The sequence below is a fragment of the Citrus clementina genome, unplaced genomic scaffold, assembly GCF_000493195.1.
Source record: "Citrus clementina cultivar Clemenules unplaced genomic scaffold, Citrus_clementina_v1.0 scaffold_1, whole genome shotgun sequence".
Lineage (NCBI taxonomy): Eukaryota > Viridiplantae > Streptophyta > Magnoliopsida > Sapindales > Rutaceae > Citrus > Citrus x clementina.
In genome coordinates this window covers 13,780,559-13,789,925 of record NW_006263303.1, presented here as the reverse complement: position 1 = coordinate 13,789,925, position 9,367 = coordinate 13,780,559, and the positions used below count along the sequence as shown (strand labels likewise).

Here is a 9,367-nt window from a genome sequence, read left to right as displayed (position 1 = left end):
CTTTTTATCTTTGAGTTCCAAGTCAAATTCCTGCAAAAATAACACCCAACGAATTAGTCTAGCTTTTGCATCTTTCTTTGTGAGAAGATATTTAAGAGCAGCATGATCTGTGAACACGATTATTTTACAACCAATGAGATAAGATCGAAATTTCTCTAATGCAAACACTACTGCTAGCATTTCTTTTTCAGTAGTTGAATAGTTCAACTGTGCATCATTCAATGTCATACTAGCATAGTAAATAACATGGGGAATTCGATCAACTCTTTGTCCTAATACTTCTCCTACTGCATAATCAGATGCATCACACATGAGTTCAAATGGTAAACTCCAGTTCGGGGACTGAATGATGGGTGATGATGTCAACAAATGCTTTAATTTTTCAAACGCAACAAGACATGAATCATCAAAGACAAAAGGTACATCCTTAGCAAGTAAATTGCATAAGGGTCTAGAAGCTTTGCTAAAATCTTTAATGAAACGTCTATAGAACCCAGCATGCCCAAGGAAAGATCTTACTTCTCTGACTGTTTTGGGTGGAGGAAGATTAGAAATGAGATCCACCTTGGCTTTGTCAACCTCAATACCTTTGCTCGAAATGATGTGACCGAGAACAATACCTTGTTTTACCATAAAATGGCATTTCTCCCAATTTAAGACCAAGTTCTTCTCGACACATCTCTGCAGAACTAGTGTTAGATAATGTAAACATTGATCAAACGAGTCACCAAAGACAGAAAAGTCATCCATAAAGACTTCAAGGAATCGTTCAACCATATCAGAAAAAATGCTCAACATGCATCGTTGAAATGTAGCAGGTGCATTACATAATCCAAATGGCATTCTCCTATATGCAAATGTGCCAAAAGGGCAAGTGAAAGTAGTTTTCTCTTGATCTTTTGGTGCTATGGGAATCTGATTATATCCTGAGTAGCCATCTAGAAAGCAATAAAATTCATGGCCTGCTAATCTATCAAGCATTTGATCAATAAATGGTAAAGGAAAATGGTCTTTACGTGTGACAGAATTCAATTTTCTATACTCAATGCATACACGCCATCCTGTAGTTACTCTAGTGGGTATCAATTCATTATCAGCATTGGTAACTACTGTGACTCCTGACTTTTTGGGGACAACTTGTACAGGACTGACCCATGAACTATCAGAAATGGGGTAAATGATACCAGCATCTAATAGCTTAAGGAGTTCTGTTCTAACAACTTCTTTCATATTAGGATTTAACCGACGTTGCATTTCCCTAGTAGTTTTAGCATTTTCATCAAGGTGAATGTAATGCATGCAGTCTACTGGGTTTATACCTTTAATGTCTGCTATGGTCCATCCTAATGCCCCTTTGTGCTCTTTCAAAACATCTAACAACTTACCGTTTTGTTCGTCATTGAGGGATGATGAGATGATTACCGGCAGAGTACTTTCTTCTCCCAAAAATGCATATTCCAGAGTGTTGGGTAATGGTTTGAGCTCGAGTTTCGGTGGTGATTCTGATGATGGGATGAGTTTCTTCTCTGATGGTGCTAGTTGTTCAACTCTTGACTTCCATTTATTAGTGTCCATAGATGGTCCTGAGTCAAGCAGGGCATTGACCTCATCGACCGATCTGTCAATATCAAAATCCAAACCAAAGTGAGTTAAACATGTTTGTAAAGGATCACTAAGGTTTGAAACAAAAGTATCATCAACTAATGCTTCAATTAAATCCACATCAACAATTCCATCATCTGCACTGTGAGGTTGTTTGGCAATGTTGAAGATGTTCAGCTCCATAGTCATGTTGCCGAAAGACAACTGCATATTTCCAGTCTTGCATTGAATGTGAGCATCCGCAGTTGCCAAGAAAGGTCGGCCTAGAATAATGGGGATGTGCTTCCTTGAATCCTGTATTGGTTGAGTGTCAATTACAATGAAATCAACAGGAAAATAAAACTTGTCTACCTGGATAAGCACGTCCTCCACAATACCACGAGGTATTTTTGTGGACCGATCTGCAAGCTGTAACACCACTGGAGTTGGGTGTAATTCTCCCAGTCCAAGTTTCACAAATACTGAATAAGGCAACAAATTTACACTAGCTCCTAAATCCAACAAAGCATTCTCAATTGTGTGGTTCCCTATACTACATGAGATAGTGGGGGAGCCTGGGTCTTTGCATTTTAAAGGAATTTTATGTTGGAGTATAGAACTAACGTTTTTTGTTAAAAATGCCTTCTTTTGAACATGCATATTTCTCTTTTTAGTACAAAGGTCTTTAAGAAACTTGGCATAAGATGGAACTTGTTTAATAGCATCAAGTAAAGGGATGTTAACATTTACCTGTTTGAAGATTTCAAGAATCTCACCTGTGGATTTTTCCTTCTTTCCTTTAGCTAACCTTTGAGGAAATGGAGCTTTGGGAACGTATTCTCGTGGGTTAGTTTCTTCTTTCTCCTCCGGTGATGAGTCCTCAACATTCACAGGTACAATTTGATTTTCTTTTGTCACCGGCATCTCCACTTTGTTGTCGACTTCCTTTCCTTTTCGCAAGGTCATTACTGCTTTGATCTCTCCATGCTGCTGTGGTGAACTGGTACTTGCTTCATGTACTCGTTTAGGATTAGGCACTGGTTGACTTGGAAATTTGCCTTTCTCAACGGTCATTGCCAAGGTCTGAACTGAAGAAGCAAGTTGTCCCACCATCTTCTCGAGGCTTGAAACCGATTGAGCTTGTGAGTTGAAGCCTGCTCTCAACTCATTTCGTAGTCCATCAATGGTGCGGTTCTGTTGCTCAATCGTAGAGTGAGTAAGATTCTTGAGATTTTGGAATGAATCCTCCCATGGTCTGGGTTGAGAGTAGTTCTGGTTCTGATTGTATGGTCTAAATGGGGGCTGAGAGGCTTGAGGATTTTGAGAAATTTGTTGCATTGGTGGAGCTGGAGCTGCTGGTCCATTCTGTTGGAATCCTTGAGACCATGAAAAATTGGGGTGGTCTCTCCATCCAGGGTTATATGTGTTGGAGTATGGGTTGTAATTCGATGGTTTTCTCATTACACCTATGGCATTGGCTTGATCTGAGTATGAGTCATGGTCATGTGGCTCTGTTGATTTAGCAGTCGATAACGATGCTATTTGTCGAGCAAGACCTTCAACCATCTCCTTGACTTCTTTGATTCCCGAAGTTGACTCGCCAATTTGAACCTCATTTACTCCTTTAATTCTTCTAGTATTCTTGAGTGATCGACTCCGTTGTTGGGAATTATCCGCTTGTCGTTGGAAGAATTCCCAAATCTCGGATGCACTTTTTGACATTAGCTCTCCTCCACTTGTTGCCATTAGCCATTCTTGCACATTTGGCAATAATCCCTCCAAAAAGTATTGGCATTGGTGCCATTTCTCGTACCCATGATGTGGACACTTCAAGAGTAGCCCATTGAATCGCTCCCATGTTTCGAAAAATTGCTCGTCATCTTTCTGGGTAAACTCCGAGATTTCCCTGCGAATAGCATTGGTTTTATGCACTGGGAAATATTTATTTAAAAATTTTGTAACCATTTGTTCCCATGATGCAATGCTATTAGCAGGCAATGTATTCAGCCATGAACGAGCTCTATCCTTTAAAGAAAATGGAAATAGTCTAAGTTTAACATCATCGTCTGAAAATTTTTCATATTTAAAAGTTTGACAAATGGCATGAAAATCATTCAGATGATTATATGGATCCTCATTTTCTAAGCCATAAAATGTGGGGAGACAATTTAGCACACTAGGTTTTAATTCGAAACTCCTAGCAGCTACATTTGGGTATCTTATGCATGATGTACTCAAATTAGCTAAGGGACTGAAGTAGTCCTTAAATGGCCTCTCTTGTGGTTGCAAATCCATTTCAAATTTATTTTTAATGTGCTTTTGTGTGCGAAGTGTTTTTTCTAATTCAAGGTCTATAGGTTCAAGATTAGGTAATAATGACCTACGACCATGCATGCAAAATAAATAAAATAAAAATAAAGATGCAAACAAAACAAAAAATAAAGATGGGAACAAAACAAATAAAAATAAAGAAGAGGGAGAAATTACGATACTAACCTTATTGCGCTATTACAACCTTTCTATAAAAATACACAAAAATAAATACGTGAAAGAAATTAACTAAAAATTAAATTAATAAGATAAACAAAAAAAATTACAAAGAAAAATAAATGGAAAATTAAATTACAGAATTTTAAAGAAGAGAAAAAGAAAAGAAATACTAACCTTTAAATGTAGATTCACTTTTTTTTTTCTTTTTTTTTTAATTTAATAAAAAAAATACAAGAAAACAAATAAAAGAAATTATTCAAAAAAAATTAATTCTATGAATTAAAATTACTTACCTCCCCGGCAACGGCGCCAAAAACTTGTTGTGCAAATTTTAATGTACTCGCAAGCGCACGAATCTATTGTAGTATAGACTAATGGTGACGAGTGTCGATCTCACGAGGAGGTGGATTTTAATTGTGTAGAATTAATTTAGTAAATGGGTGATTGGATTTGTGGTGGAAATGATTTGGGATATGCTAAAACTTAAATTAAAATGGCGAGAATAAATTCTAAAATTAGAATTGAAATAGCGAGAATAAATTCTAAAATTGGTATTGAAATGACGAGAATAAATTGACGAGAATTATATTGAAATGACGTACTTGGGTATCTGGATCCGTATCAACATGCATCATGGGCTAAATAATCCGTATTAATACCAATTAAATCATGAGGGGGGAATCCACACCTCATAAACCACGCTCTAATCAATATGGTGCTAAGGGCTTATCGTGCCAAATAATAATAACCTTATGCTAGAGAGTCGGTGAAACCAAGGCGGTACTATACAAGATTAGTATTATTTATTGACGAGAAGTCAAAACATCCACAAAAACTAGAGGGGAAGAGAAAATAAATTTACCAAATAAAGCCCATGACACATGTTGAGACTTCACCTTCAATCCAAGCTTGAAAGAAAATTAGCCACTCATAATTGAACTAGGGGCAAAATGAGAATTTATTAAAATACGAAGAAAATACAAGATGGAGAGGGAATTATAAAAAACAGAGTCCAAAAATGGATTCAGAGATATCAAATTAGGGGGGAGAGGCCCCTTTTTTATAGATACATGGAGTAAATCATGGCCATCGGATTAAAAACAGTTTGGACGCTCAGGATTGCGCCACGTCATCAGTCAACAGTCCACGGTTTGACCACGCGGATGAACAGTAACGCGGTTTGGTTGAAAATAATCCTGTGTGATGCATGCACCGTACACGAGATTTTTCGTCCACTGATATGCTGCCACGTTACCATCAACAGTACATAAGAATTTTAGTCCAACAGGATCGTGACACCTCATCAGTCAATGCCACATCATCGGTCAATGCCACGTCATCATCCGTCTATGTGAACAGTGTCGTGAACAGTAACGTAGACAGTACCGTACACGTGAATAGTACCGTACATGTGAATAGTGCCACTTTTCCTTTTATGCTCCTCCTAAGGTTTTTGACCGTCCTGAGTTCAAAAGTGATGTCCGTTTTGCCGTCTGATTTCTCCTTTATTGTGAAATGACTATAATGCCCCTAAAATACATAAAATACTTAATTAAAATAAAACACATGTAATTAAATCACAAGAAGGTTAAATACATAAAAGTAAGGGTTGTTAGTAAGACTTGAAATGTAAAATGACGGTTTTCTCCTTTATAAATATGCATTTTCTAACACTCAACATACTTGCACATTGGGATGAGTAATGTTGTGCAAATTTTAATGTACTCGCAAGCGCACGAATCTATTGTAGTATAGACTAATGGTGACGAGTGTCGATCCCACGAGGAGGTGGATTTTAATTATATATAGAATTAATTTTGTAAATGGGTAGTTGGATTTATGGTGGAAATGATTTGGAATATGCTAATACTTAAATTAAAATGGCGAGAATAAATTCTAAAATTGGAATTGCAATGGAGAGAATAAATTAAAGAGAATTATATTAAAATGACGTACTTGGGTATCTGGATCCGTATCAACATGCATCATGGGCTAAATAATCCGTATTAATGCCAATTAAATCATGAGGGGGGAATCCACACCTCATGAACCACGCTCTAATCAATATGGTGCTAAGGGCTTATCGTGCCAAATAATAATAACCTTATACTAGAGAGCCGGTGTAACCAAGGCGGTATCTAGACAAGACTATTATTATTTGTCGACGAGAAATCAAAACATCCACAAAAATTAGAGGGGAAGAGAAAATAAATTTACCAAATTAAGCCCATGACACATGTTGAGACTTCACCTTCAACCCAAGCTTGAAAGAAAATTAGCCACTCATAATTGAACTAGGGGCAAAATGGGAATTTATTAAAATATAAAGAAAATACAAGATGGAGAAGGAATTACAGAAAATGGATCCCAAAAATGGATTCAGAGATATCAAATTAGGGGGGAGAGGCCCCCTTTTTATAGATACATGGAGTAAATCATGGCCATCGGATTAAAAACAGTTTGGACGCTCAGGATTGCGCCACGTCATCAGTCAACAGTCCACGGTTTGACCACGCGGATGAACAGTAACACGGTTTGACCTGACTTTGAACAGTAACGCGGTTTGACCCGGATGAACAGTAATGCGGTTTGGTTGAAAATAATCCTGTGTGATGCATGCACCGTACACGAGATTTTTCGTCCACTGATATGCTGCCACGTCACCATCAACAGTACATAAGAATTTTAGTCCAACAGGATCGTGACACCTCATCAGTCAATGCCACATCATCGGTCAATGCCACGTCATCATCCGTCAATGCCACGTCATCATCCGTCTATGTGAACAGTGTCGTGAACAGTAACGTAGACAGTACCGTACACGTGAATAGTACCGTACATGTGAATAGTGCCATTTTTCCTTTTATGCTCCTCCTAAGGTTTTTGACCGTCCTGAGTTCAAAAGTGATGTCCGTTTTGCCGTCTGATTTCTTCTTTATTGTGAAATGACTATAATGCCCCTAAAATACATAAAATACTTAATTAAAATAAAACACATGTAATTAAATCACAAGAAGGTTAAATACATAAAAGTAAGGGTTGTTAGTAAGACTTGAAATGTAAAATGACGGTTTCCTCCTTTATAAATATGCATTTTCTAACACTCAACACACCCCCCAACCAGCTTATTGCTAGTCCCTAGCAAATAAAGCGAAAACAAAATTCAAATTCAAAATGATTTTTTTTATGTGCAAAGACGGATCTGTGGTATTCCAATTCGATCCTGAGATTGAAATGATTGTTAGGAGACTGCGAAGAGAACAAATGAATTCAAAAATTTATTCAGGGTATGAATAATTTGCAGGATGTGAGAAATTTGGACCCTCACGGGCCCTTACAACCAGGCAACGTTCAAGAAGAGCAGAATGAACATGCTAATAAGAGACATCCAGGCAATAACAAAATTATTTACATGGCTGATGACAGAGATAGAGCTTTTAGAGATTATGTTGTGTTAACTCCTCAAGTTGTACACCCTGGGATAATCAGACCCGAAGTAGAAGCCGCAAACTTTGAATTGAAGCCAGTGATGTTTCAAATGTTGCAGATAGTTGGTCAATTCAATGGATTGCCAAATGAAGATCCTCATCTCCATCTTAAGTTGTTCTTAGAAGTGAATGATGCTTTCAAGATTGCTGGAGCAACATAAGATGCCTTAAGACTGAGGCCCTTTCCTTATTCCTTAAGAGATCGAACAAGAACATGGTTAAATTCGTTACCATCTGATTCCATCACTACATGGAATGAGTTGGCTGATAAATTCCTAATGAAATATTTCCCACCGACAAAAAATATAAAATTGCGGAATGAGATTACTTTTTTCCATCAACTTGAAGATAAGAGTTTCTATGAGGCTTGGGAAAGATTCAAAGAACTGTTCAGAATGTGTCCTCATCATGGCATTCCTTGTTGCATTCAATTGGAAACTTTCTACAATGGGTTGAATCCGAGTATAAGATTAATGGTCGATGCTTCAGCAAATGGAGCTCTATTATCCAAATTATACATTGAAGCTTATGAAATTCTAGAGAGAATTGCCAATAATAATTATCAGTGGCCATCAAACAGGTAACCGGCAGTAAGAGAAATAGCAGGGGTACATAACATAGATGCAATTACAGCCTTATCAGCGCAAGTAACTTCATTGACTAACATGGTAAAGGCCATGACATCTGCTCCAGCAGTAGTGAAGCAAGTTGCTGAACTTTCTTGTGTATACTGTGGTGAAGAACATGACTTTGATAACTGTCCTAGAAATCCAGCTTCAGTAAACTATGTGGATAATTTCAATCGACAGCTTCAGAACAACCCATATTCAAATACTTACAACCCTGGCTGGAAACAACACCCAAATTTTTCATGGAGCAATCAGAATCGAAATGCTCTAGCATTAAATAGACAAAATAGGAACACTCAACCACCTGGTTTTCATCAGCAGAGTCAAGGGCAAAAACATATCAGTCAGGATCCAATCACTTCACTGGAAGCACTGATTAAGGAATACATTGCAAAGAATGAAGCAATTGTGCAGAGTCAAGCTGTATCCTTGAGGAACCTGGAAAACCAAATGGGATAACTTGCCACAGCAATGAGTAGCAGGACTCAAGGAAGCTTACCTAGCAACACAAAAGACCCTATGAGAGAGGGCAAAAAACACTACAAAGTAATTAATTTGAGATCTGGAAAAAATATTGATATCCCAATTGATGTGGCTAAAAAGGGGATGGAATTCAATTCATCACAAAAACCACCTCAAGATGGAAGCATGTTACAACAGCCCAATGATTAAGACACTGGTTACATGGGCCAAGCTGCAACAACTTCAGAAGGAACTCAACCAGTACATGCTGAAAACAAAGCTGCAACACCAATAGCCACGACCTACAACAAACCAAACAAGCAGAGTTTGGTACCTTCTGAAGTTACCCAGCAGTTCAGACATCCACCACCTTTCCCACAGAGATTCCAGAAGCAAAAACAAGACAAGCAGTTTAGTAAATTCCTGGAAGTGCTAAAGCAATTACACATCAATATACCTTTTGTGGAAGCTTTGGAGCAAATGCCAAATTATGTGAAATTTCTAAAAGACATCTTGGCACGAAAGAGAAGGCTGGGAGAATTTGAAATTGTTGCTTTAACACAGAAAATCAGTCATATGCTCCAAAGTAAGATTCCTACAAAAGTGAAGGATCCAAGAAGTTTTACAATACACTGCTCTATAGGAACTAGGTACACTGGCAGAGCACTTTGTGACTTGGGAGCCAGTATGAATCTGATGCCATTGTCTATATTTAAG

At 37.7% G+C, this 9,367-nt stretch overlaps 2 non-coding genes across 2 annotated transcripts; one reads left to right on the top strand and one right to left on the bottom strand.

Moving 5' to 3' along the window:
* The first annotated feature begins 3,391 nt into the window (after positions 1–3,391).
* LOC112096050 lies at positions 3,392–3,495 on the top strand. The gene has a single exon (XR_002904208.1). It is a non-coding gene; the product is annotated as a small nucleolar RNA R71 (small nucleolar RNA).
* A 4,372-nt stretch (positions 3,496–7,867) lies between these two features.
* On the bottom strand, positions 7,868–7,974 carry LOC112096039. The gene has a single exon (XR_002904197.1). It is a non-coding gene; the product is annotated as a small nucleolar RNA R71 (small nucleolar RNA).
* Positions 7,975–9,367: the final 1,393 nt, after the last annotated feature.